This window comes from Symphalangus syndactylus, chromosome 20 (genome assembly GCF_028878055.3).
Source record: "Symphalangus syndactylus isolate Jambi chromosome 20, NHGRI_mSymSyn1-v2.1_pri, whole genome shotgun sequence".
In the NCBI taxonomy this organism is placed as follows: domain Eukaryota; kingdom Metazoa; phylum Chordata; class Mammalia; order Primates; family Hylobatidae; genus Symphalangus; species Symphalangus syndactylus.
This window is the reverse complement of record NC_072442.2, coordinates 8559900-8570263: the sequence shown is the minus strand read 5'-3', so window position 1 is coordinate 8570263 and position 10364 is coordinate 8559900. Positions and strand designations below refer to the sequence as shown.

The window sequence follows — 10364 nt, the reverse complement described above, 5'->3', positions numbered from 1 at the left end:
AAAATGCAGGCTGTCTTGAGAAAACTTCAATAAGGCAGGATACTGCTTTCAGAGAAAAGAGACTCCAGGAGAACCTGGGAACCTTGCAACCTTATTGAGGAGGACCTGGAGAAAGAGAGGCCTGGGAGATGGCAACCCAATAAGGGGCACAGTTGGCCAGAAAAAAAGGAGCTGTCCAGGAAGGGATGAACCCTCAAAAGCTACCCATAGGAGTTTTCAGGGTCTGATTCACCCCAGGTGGGCTTCTCCAGGAAAAACATCCCAAAAGCACATACCCTGAGACAGGCAATGCAGCCTTCGGTTCCGACGCTGCTGCTGGCAGTCCTGTGGGAAGAAGGTAGAGACTGAGAAGAGGGAAGGGAAGTGTGAAGAGGAAGTCAAGAAGCTGACGTTACTGGGTATGGGGTACCCACCGACAAGGCTTGTGCAACTTCTCCATTGTTTACAAAGCAGGCATTTCACCAAAACAAGGCTCTTTAGTTTGGTGATGTTATACAAAGAGTGCAATATTTAGGACATATTTATACTAAAATATTGTTCATTGTTTATCTGAAATTCAAATTCAACCTTTGTCCTGTATTTTACTGGCAATCCTAGGAGGGTGGGGAGGCTTCCAGAAGGGATACAAAACCACCTACCCAACCTGTGATGACAGCCTACCCACACCTCTCCCCCATGGTGAAACCTACACTACACTACCGGCAGCACAGATGAAGGACAGACTCACATTTCAAAGGGAGAGTCAAGAGGGGTCAGGATGAGGATGCGACAAAGAAGTGCTCCCAGCTCCCTGCATCCAGCCTGGGCTCTGGCCCAGTTCCCAGACCAAGGGTCTAAGCATACATGATGTAAGTAGCTCCCACACCTACCTGTCCATCACCTCCAGGAAGTATTGTATCCCTCACCCTGTGACACCTTCCCCAAAGTACATTTGTGGTCCCTACAGCAGCATTTTTAAATTTTAATCTTGACTATGTAAATGATAGCTGTAAATGATGACGCAAATGGTTCGCTGTAAAAGAAATGGAAAACAGAGGAAACCCTAAGTGAAAGAACAAGAGGCAATCCCATTGTGCTGAAATGCTGTCTTGCAGTCTTTTCATATGCATATATGCACTTCTTTTGACGTAGCTGGCATCATGCCATACATTCATTGTTTTCCCTTGCTTTTACTCCAGCTGTTTTTTCATTTGACATCATCCCATTCAACTCAACTTTAGTTAATAAATATTTACCAGATGTCTGCTATAGGTGCCTCACTGTGTGCAGAGCAGTAAACAAGCCTGACACAGTCTCTGCCCTGTGATGCTACGATTCAGGGTGGGAGTCAGAGACTGAACCAGTGAGATAAAAAGTAAATTAAATAGCCTCCTACAAAGTCTGCAATATAATTCAATTGTATATTTTGCTTTCGAGGAAATTTGTTCTTAGAAATACAGAGAGAATATTTTAAAGGGTTATATTTAAAGCAAATATTTTGTGCATGACTGTAAGTGGTAGAACATTTAAATGAAAATAGGTATGGCCTATTTGAATTTCTTTGTGCCTCACGTGAACCCCGAGGCTTCCTGGGATTGCTACTTAACAAAGCACTGTGATGTCTGAAGGGCCAACATGTTCTTCTACCACATGATTTTGGGGGCTGCCTCCAACATTTTTGTGTGACACTTTTGTATGAATAGACTATAAGTTCTTTAAGATGTTATAGATAAACATTGACATTGATTCTAAACATTTACTTTTATAATAACAGAGCAGTGAGCATCTTTGTGCATGAATATCTGTGTGTGCAAACCTGATTATTTATTTGGGATAAACTCTATCATCCATATAAAGAATGAGTCTGGGGCAGAAATTGGCTGGTTATACACAAAACCTATTTCCTCATTCTCCCGGGCACAGGCTAGACTACATTTCCCAGCCTCCTCTGTAGTTAGGGATGGCCACATGATTCATTTCTGGCCAATGGAATGAAGGCGGAAGTGATGTTTCCATCCCTATTGGGCCTGGCTGGAATACCTCCCATGTGTGCTCCTCCATGTTCTTTCTACTTCTTGTAAGAATCTGTAGAAGCCACGTGTTGAAAATGGAAGAGTTCCAAGTTGGAAGGAGGTTGGGTGCTTCTACCACCATTTGAGGAAGAATTACCCACTAGCTGATCAGGGATCAGCCATTCTGAACATTACACAAGCAGGAAATGAACTTCTATTGTGGTAAGCCACCGAGATTTTAAGTTTTATCTGCTATAGCTACTGGTGTTAACTAATGCAGGAGTCCTGCCTTCACTTCCCCTGCCTGAGTCCAATCCAGGTATGCCCAGCTGGGCATCTCAGGTGGTAGAAATGCCATGGTCCCCACTCAAAGTTTCCTCTCCATTCGCCTATGCACCTACCTAGTTTCACCGCAGGAACCAAGCCCCAGTCTTGTTCTTGATAGTCTTCCTCCCTAGGAATCATCCCAAAAGCAGAGCCTCAGTGGAAGCTGCCCTGCCCAGATATCCACCTGGGAAGACCCCAGAGAAAGCCACTGGCTGCCTACCCTGGGATTTGCTTTGTAGCCTCTGCATCTAGAAGGCCAGCACCAACTTCTACCCAAGGAACAAAAAGAATCTCTACACATCACAGGATAAATAACCCCACAGATTACAAATAACCCATTCTCCAGGCTCACTGGCACTCATTGTATGCCCGGAAACCTCTGTGTCATTTTGTCTCTATGTCTCTTTCATCAGAAAGCAAAATGGACAATGTAGCTCTGTTCTGGGAAGAGCTATGGGTTACTGCAAATGGAAGTATCTGACTATGACTGCCGGACTGCCTGGAGTTTGGGTCAGCAGGGGATGTCAGCTTTTCAATCCCTCTCTAAAAGCCCCTTCCCCCAACTATGCATTAGGGAGCCTTCTCTGTAGCTGCAAGACAGACGCTCAGTGTTCCTTCCTGGAGGCTGCAAGCCCATCCATCCTTGTGCTGTGATTGCCATCTTGTGGCAGAGAGACAGCAAGGCAGTGGGGAAGGACCCAACCAATGATGAGCCTCCCAAGAGCACCATGAGATGATGGTCAAAATCAGAGTTCCTTCCAAAGCCCTTTCCTTTGTCTGCCCCCCACCAAAAAAAAAAAAAAAAAAAAAAAAAAAAAAAAAGTCCTGCTCTCTGTTTACCATTCCCCAGATCATATGCTTTCGGGATTCTCTGCAACTAGTTTTTTTTATTTAGCTATTATAAAAATGATACATGCCTATCATTTACAAATTTAGGCCAGGTGCAGTGGCTCATGCCTGTAATCCCAGCACTTTGGGAGGCCAAGGTGGGCGGATCACAAGGTCAGGAGATCGAGACCATCCTGGCCAAAATGGTGACAGCCCGTCTCTACTAAAATACAAAAAATTAGCCAGGCGTTGTGGCGCGCACCTGTAGTCCCAGCTACTCAGGAGGCTGAGGCAGGAGAATCGCTTGAACCCAGGAAGAGGAGGTTGCAATGAGCTGAGATTGCACCACTGCACTCCAGCCTGGGTGACAGAGCCAGACTCTGTCTCAAAAAAAAAAAAAAAAAAAAAAAAATTGAAACACGACAGAAGAATTTAAAGACTAAAGTCACAAGTCACCCCAAATGCAGCCACTCTGAACTACCAGCATTAGTACGTGGGGCAAGTCCCTGCAGACATCTCTCCATGCCACCGATAAGCAGAGAAGCAGATGGCCCAGTAGCGGTTCAGAGCTTGGGCTGTGGTGCCTGGCTGCCAGGGTTCCTGGTTGGCTTTGCCACTTCCTAATTTGTGACCTTAGGCAAATTCCTTAACCTCTATGTATCTTATGTTCTCACCTTAAAAACAGGGACAACAGTGGCATCTCTTACAGAGTGGCTGTAAGGACTTCCTCTGCAAACCTCAGAGCACAGTGCCTGGCACTTGGTAAACATTCACATGTCAGCCACTGTTATGATGGATGGATGAACAGGCAGATAGTAAGATATACTTTTAGGAGAAGGATGTTTAATGTCGCATGTTACTTTTTTTTTTTCAGTTTTATTTTTCCCCTTCTTTTCACAGGTGGTGATGCATGTTACTTTTTAATTTAAAGGAAAAAGTATGAACTGTGAAAAGAACAGGATAGAGAATCCATAATTGGAGAGGCTAGGAACTGAGTAGCTGAATCCTCCTGGGTCCACAGGTGATTAGCCACATGTCTCCTGACTGGCTCTTCATCCCCATCTGGTTTCCCCCTGCCACCGGCATGCCACCAGAGATGCTGCCCCTAGCTGTAGCAGTTCCCACTTAAGCAGTTCTCAATCAGGAGGAACAAGGTGTGCTAATAACCAACCAGGGAGAAACAGAATTAGGAGAGAAAACCCATCCCACTGCTGGCACAAATCTATGAGCTGGCACAGATCTCTGAGAGCTAGCACCAATGCATTGCTCTGTCCAGGGGCTTCAAGGCCACCGAGGAGGACGAAAGAAATCAGTGACCATTTCTGCAGTTGTGAAAGGCAGCGGGCATACCACACCTCCTCACTGCCTGCATGTACTGCCCACTAACTGTGTATGATGCAGGCCTTCTCCCAGCCCCTAGCAGAACACGGACCTGCCCTGGCTCTGACTCTCCAGAACCCACAGTCAGGTGACTGGACCTCTTTCCACTCCAAACTGTGGGTGAGATGGCCAAGTTATGCAGAGCTGGCCATCACCAGGGCCAGCCTGCTTTCCAGCCCTCTGGCTTCCCCATCCAAGATTTGAAGAGTAAACCCAGAGTTTCCCAAAGCAGTCAAAGGAGCCCTGAGGAGAGTCACAGAGACGGAAGGAAAGTTCCTGCCACATAAGAATGGGGCATAAAAGGCTATGTCCAATTCCCCTTAGGAATCCCATACACCTATAGGGAAAAAAAGAGGCAGGCAGGCTGTGAATGTGCTCACAGAAACAGCCAGCCTTTGGGAGAATGCCAAGTAGCAAGGGCATGGACATTACCTCTTGCCCAGGGCAGAGGCACACACTCTGGGGCGGCTATTCTCCTTTCGTTCTCCCCTCCCCTCCTGCAGTGAGTGGAGACCTGGACAGGTAAGAACGTCCCACAGAAAGGCATGTGCATGACAAGGCACTGGGAAAGAGAGAACAGCATTCCCAGAAATGTGTCCCAGGATTCTGCCAGACCACAGATTTGTCACATTTGAGTAGTCCTGAGAAGGCCCCTAGATCTCATCGTGTACTAGTTGGCTTTGTCAGTAGACATCAGATTTGGATTCTGGAAACTTGGGCTCAAGTCCCAATCCAGGCACTAGCCGTGTGACCTTATGTAAGGCATTCCCCATATCTGGGCCTCCGTTTGCTCAGTAGCGTGACAGGGTGAGTTAAGAGATGCCTCCTTGGCCTCCTCCAACCCTGACTGTACAGTCCTCAGTAGTGGCCGTAGCATGGAGAAAGGAGAAGAGGAATGATAGGGGAGGCTCCTGCTCAGCTTAGGTCCATCCCCAGATGCAGCAGATGAATGACTGACTGTTTATGTTTCCATTTTTCTCTGTCTACCCAAAACATGTCTGCCTTTGTTTAAGGAAAGCAACTCCTGATCTCCACCTTGATTTCACATCAGAAAGACATCAGAGAGATTCAGAGTGCAGCTGGGCAATCCTCACATTTTACACGCAAAGAAGATAAAGCTCCGAGAGTTAGAAGCATTGCTAGCCGTGAAACCCAGGACTCTGAGTCTACCTCTGCAGAGTGACTGCAGGCTTTCTGAAGCATGCTATCCTCCTGATGGAGACTGCCCAGAAACACAGGGGCTGAAACGGCACTAGGGGCACTAGCGTGGTGTGCACAGAGTATGAACATGGAAATTATTAATTCTAGGAATCCAGCTGCATTACAGCCCAATTATTTACTTAATCTCAACAATGGAAGTTTCATACAGTTGGAGTTCATTAAATAATTGTTCTATCTTATAAGAAAGTTGGAATAATGCAGTGGCTCATTCTGTGGATCTAAAGAAAACAATGGACTGTGATCTTGACCCTGATTTCCCAAAAACGTAGACGCCTGATTTTGAAACAATTTCAAAGGATCCCCAAACCCAATGAAACTCACAAATAATCTACTAGGTGTTATGGGACCCCAGATTAAGAGTCCCTGGAGAAGAAAGACCTCAGGCTTTTAAAAATTGACACATGGGATCTAATTGAACTAAAGAGCTTCTGCACAACAAAAGAAACTATCATCGGAGTGAACAGGCAACCTGCAGAATGGGAGAAAATTTTTGCAATCTATCCATCTGACAAAGGGCTAATATCCAGAATCTACAAAGAACTTAAACAAATTTACAAGTAAAAAACAAACAACCCCATCGAAAAGTGGGCAAAGGAAATGAACAGACACTTCTCAAAAGAAGACATTTATGCAGCCAACAAACATGAAAAAATGCTCATCATCACTGGTCATTAGAGAAATGCAAATCAAAACCACAACAAGATACTATCTCACGCCAGTTAGAATGCCAGTCATTAAAAAGTCAGTAAAGAACAGATGCTGGAGAGGATGTAGAGTAATAGGAATGCTTTTACACTGTTGGTGGGAGTGTAAATTAGTTCAACCATTGGGGAAGACAGTGTGGCAATTCCTCAAGGATCTAGAACCAGAAATACCATTTGACCCAGCAATCCCATTACTGGGTATGTACCCAAAAGATTATAAATCATTCTACCATAAAGACAGATGCACACATATGTTTATTGCAGCACTATTCACAATAGCAAAGACTTGGAACCAACCCAAATGTCCATCAATGATAGACTGGATAAAGAAAATGTGGCACATATACACCATGGAATACTATGCAGCCATAAAAAAGGATGAGTTCGTGTCCTTTGCAGGGACATGGATGAAGCTGGAAACCATCATTCTCAGCAAACTAACACAAGAACAGAAAACCAAACACTGCATGTTCTCTCTCATAAGTGGGAGTTGAACAATGAGAACACATGGACACAGGGAAGGGAACATCACACACTGGGGCCTGTCAGGACCCTGGGAGGATCTAGGGGAGGGATGGCATTAGGAGAAATACCTAATGTAGATGACGGGTTGATGGGTGCAGCAAACCACCATGGCATGTGTATACTTTGTAACAAACCTGCACATTCTGCACATGTATCCCAGAACTTAAAGTATAATTTTTTAAAAAAAAGGAAAGAAAGAAAGACCTCAGGCCTCTTAGCTAAAATTCTAAGGTTCAAATCTCAGCTCCACTACTTGTTATATAATCTTAACCCATTTTCCAAACCTCTGAGCCCCCATTTCCTCATCTGTGAAGCGGAGGTGATACCTCCTCCAGTTGTGGGATTAAAGGAGATGTGAAATTCTATCATATAGGGATGCTGCCAGGCTTGCAGTCAGTAATAGGGGATAGAAACTGAGTGCTTTCTAAGCACCAGGCTCTGCCGTATCCACTGTATCTGCACTATCTCAACACCACTAGGAGACAGGTACTGTTGTGATCCCTGTTTTATAGATAAGAAAGCTGAGACAGAGAGGTTAAGTATTTGCCCAAGATGGCACACCTTCTAAATGGCACCACCAGTCAGTGGATTCCAGAGTCCATGCTTCTAACCACTACATCATATTATCTCATTAAACAATATAATTTACTCCAGAAGTGTGGCTTTAAAAAAATTAAACTCAGAGAAGGAAGCAGAATGGAAAGAAAAAGATAGATCTTGGTGAGGAATGAGTTGACCGAAAGGCCCCTTTGCCAACCTGTCCATTTTGTCCCTTTTTAGGGACAGATGCAGAAAAGCAGTGTCCTGAGCTCTGGGCAGCAGATGGCCCTGAAGCTCCATCTCACCCAGGTTGTGGCTGGCCGGTGCCTTGAAGACACATTTCATGTGCAGGCACTGCCCGAAAATGCTTTGCAAAAATCATCCTATTCAATTCATCCCACACACTCACAGTGCTATGAGACAGAGGCTACCACTAGCTCCATTTTACAGGTAAGAAAACTAAAACACAGGTGTAAAATGTTCCCCACAACCACTGCTGCCCTAAACTACTTTAGGCATAAACCACATGTGGTTTCATAAACAGTTTTGGTAAACCACAGGGTCTCATAAACAGTTTTGGTAAAATGCTGAGAGGGGATAGTTCCCTTGACCCCCTTTGCGGGCAGGAACTGGGGTGGCTCGTTTCACTCAGCCCACCACTGGCCACTCCTCGCAGGAAGGAGAGTGTGAGTGAGCGAATGCAGGAACCCAAGCGAATGAATGCTAGAAATGGAACCGGCAGGTCACTCCTCTCTGGTGGGAGCAGGCTCTGTGTGGGACCCACAGCAGCATCCAAGTGTGTTACAGCCAGTGCTCTTTCAGCTCTGCCATCAGGATCAGCCAAATGCCAACCAGCTCAGTGGAGGGTCAGGGTGGCAGCCTCTGCCCTCTCGGCACCCAGGTTCTTGTCCAGCGTCCAAGAAGAATCAGGTCACATGGACTGTTTGAAATGTGATGAATGCGGAAGACTTTATTGAGTAGTGGGTGGCTCTCAGTGAAAAGGAAGGCTGGAAAGGGGATGGGAAGGTGATCTTTCCCTGAAGTTCAGCCATCTCCGGCCGGGCCCCTCTCTGAAGCCACGCTGTCTGAAGTCAGCCACACCTATCCATAGCCTCTGATGCTCAGTTGCTTCTCTGCTCACTCCTCAGCCACTTGTATCCTCTGCTCACTCCTCAGCCGCTTGTGTTGTTCTGCCAGCTAAAGCTTTTTATGGGCATAGGATATGGGTGAGGCAGGCCAAAAAGGCAACATTTGGACAGAAAAATGGGGTCAGCTGTTTTCACTTAGGGGACAGTTCCAGGCTTAAGTGTGGGGTTTAGCTGGAAGCCCAGCCCTCTGTATCAGTACGATGGTTAAAATCAGAAACTTTGGGGCCAAATACAGTAAAACATGTGGGGGTGGGGAGAGGGGCTGTTAGGGAGGAGGGTTAAATAAGCACAGTCCACATACTGCACATCAGAGCTGTTTCTACCCAATGTGAACTGCATGGGTGTAAGGAACATGGCTGTGCTTTGGTCAAGGATAGGCCGAGGTAAGATGTTTACATCCCTGTGTGTCAGCTAGTTCAGAGCACAGGTGTATAACTCCACTTGTTATCATAGCCAGGTAGCCAACACTAGATGGGAAGGCCATCGCTTGGCTCTACACCACTATTGTCTATAAAAGGCATAATTGCCCTGTTGACACTGCGCAGGTGCACTGGCACCCAGAGAAAGAGAGAGAGAGAGCCAAAGCTGTCCATCTGCAAGATGGACAGAGGGGAGCCACGGCACAGCTCGTGCTGGTTCCCAGAGAGAGAAAGGGTTGAGTTGCTGACCCTGAAGGCAAGAGAGAGCAGGCCACGCAGCTGTGTGTGGGGGCCGCCGGACCAAGCAGCTGAGACAGGGTGGACAGTGTGAGAAAGCTGTTGATAAGAGCTGCTGCTGAATAAAATAATTCACCTGCCTTCGGCCACCCAAGTGTTCTTTCTGCTCATCCACCCACTCCCTCCGGACCTCAACATGACCTTTGGCATAGTCGTGAACCTGACAATGGGTGTGGCAGGACTCACCAGAGAAGCCATCCCAAGGCTGGAGTAGATAAGTAGAGGAAGTGAGCTGGCAGATTTGAGTCAGGAAGTTGTTGGGCGAGGCAGGCGGAGCTTTAAAGGAGGAAATTGGAGGCCTGAACCCCAGCTAGAAAACAACAACCCGCTCTAATTTTCAGAGCCCCTGGGAAAACTCAGCACTCAGGGCTCTGGCATAAACGACAGTGGGGCACAGGAACAGCCCTTGCCCCATCCCCTCCAGCCAAGTGAACCAGACCTCATTCTTTGGCTCTGAATTCAGCCTCTAGATAAGCAGCAGCAAGTCAGTGAGGGCAGGACGGAGACTTTCCAATGGAAGAAGTGCAGGACCACAAAAAAGCTGACACTCCATCTGCATATGCATCCTGACACCCCTCACCTTGCTTAAAAACAGTTGTTCCTAATCTTGGCCACACAGTGGAATTACTTGAGGAGCTTTTTAAAAATATCAGTCTTCTCTAGGGATGGGACTTGGAAATTCAGGTGTCAAAAACTCACCAGGTGGTCTTCATGTGCAGGCAGAATTGAGGATCCATCCTCGATTTGTCACCCATCATGTCCTATCGAGGACACCTGCACTCTAAGTGTGGCCCACACAGACTCCGCCTCAACATCGCCTGGGAACTCGTTAGAAATGCAGAATCACAGCTCCCTCCTCAGTCCTCCAGACTTGGAATCTGCATTTTAACAAGATCCCCAGATGACTCGTGCACAGTAAAGTTTGAGAGATGCCAGTTTAGACTCTTACTACCCACCCACCACCCCTTTCCGTCTGAACAATCA

The 10364-nt window shown here is 46.5% G+C and overlaps 1 long non-coding RNA gene across 1 annotated transcript; it reads left to right on the top strand.

Annotated features, from left to right (window-relative positions):
- Positions 1-1996: 1996 nt before the first annotated feature.
- Positions 1997-9460, top strand: LOC134735379 (uncharacterized). The gene is made up of 2 exons (XR_010118418.1): positions 1997-2213; positions 5540-9460. It is a non-coding gene; the product is annotated as an uncharacterized lncRNA (long non-coding RNA).
- Positions 9461-10364: the final 904 nt, after the last annotated feature.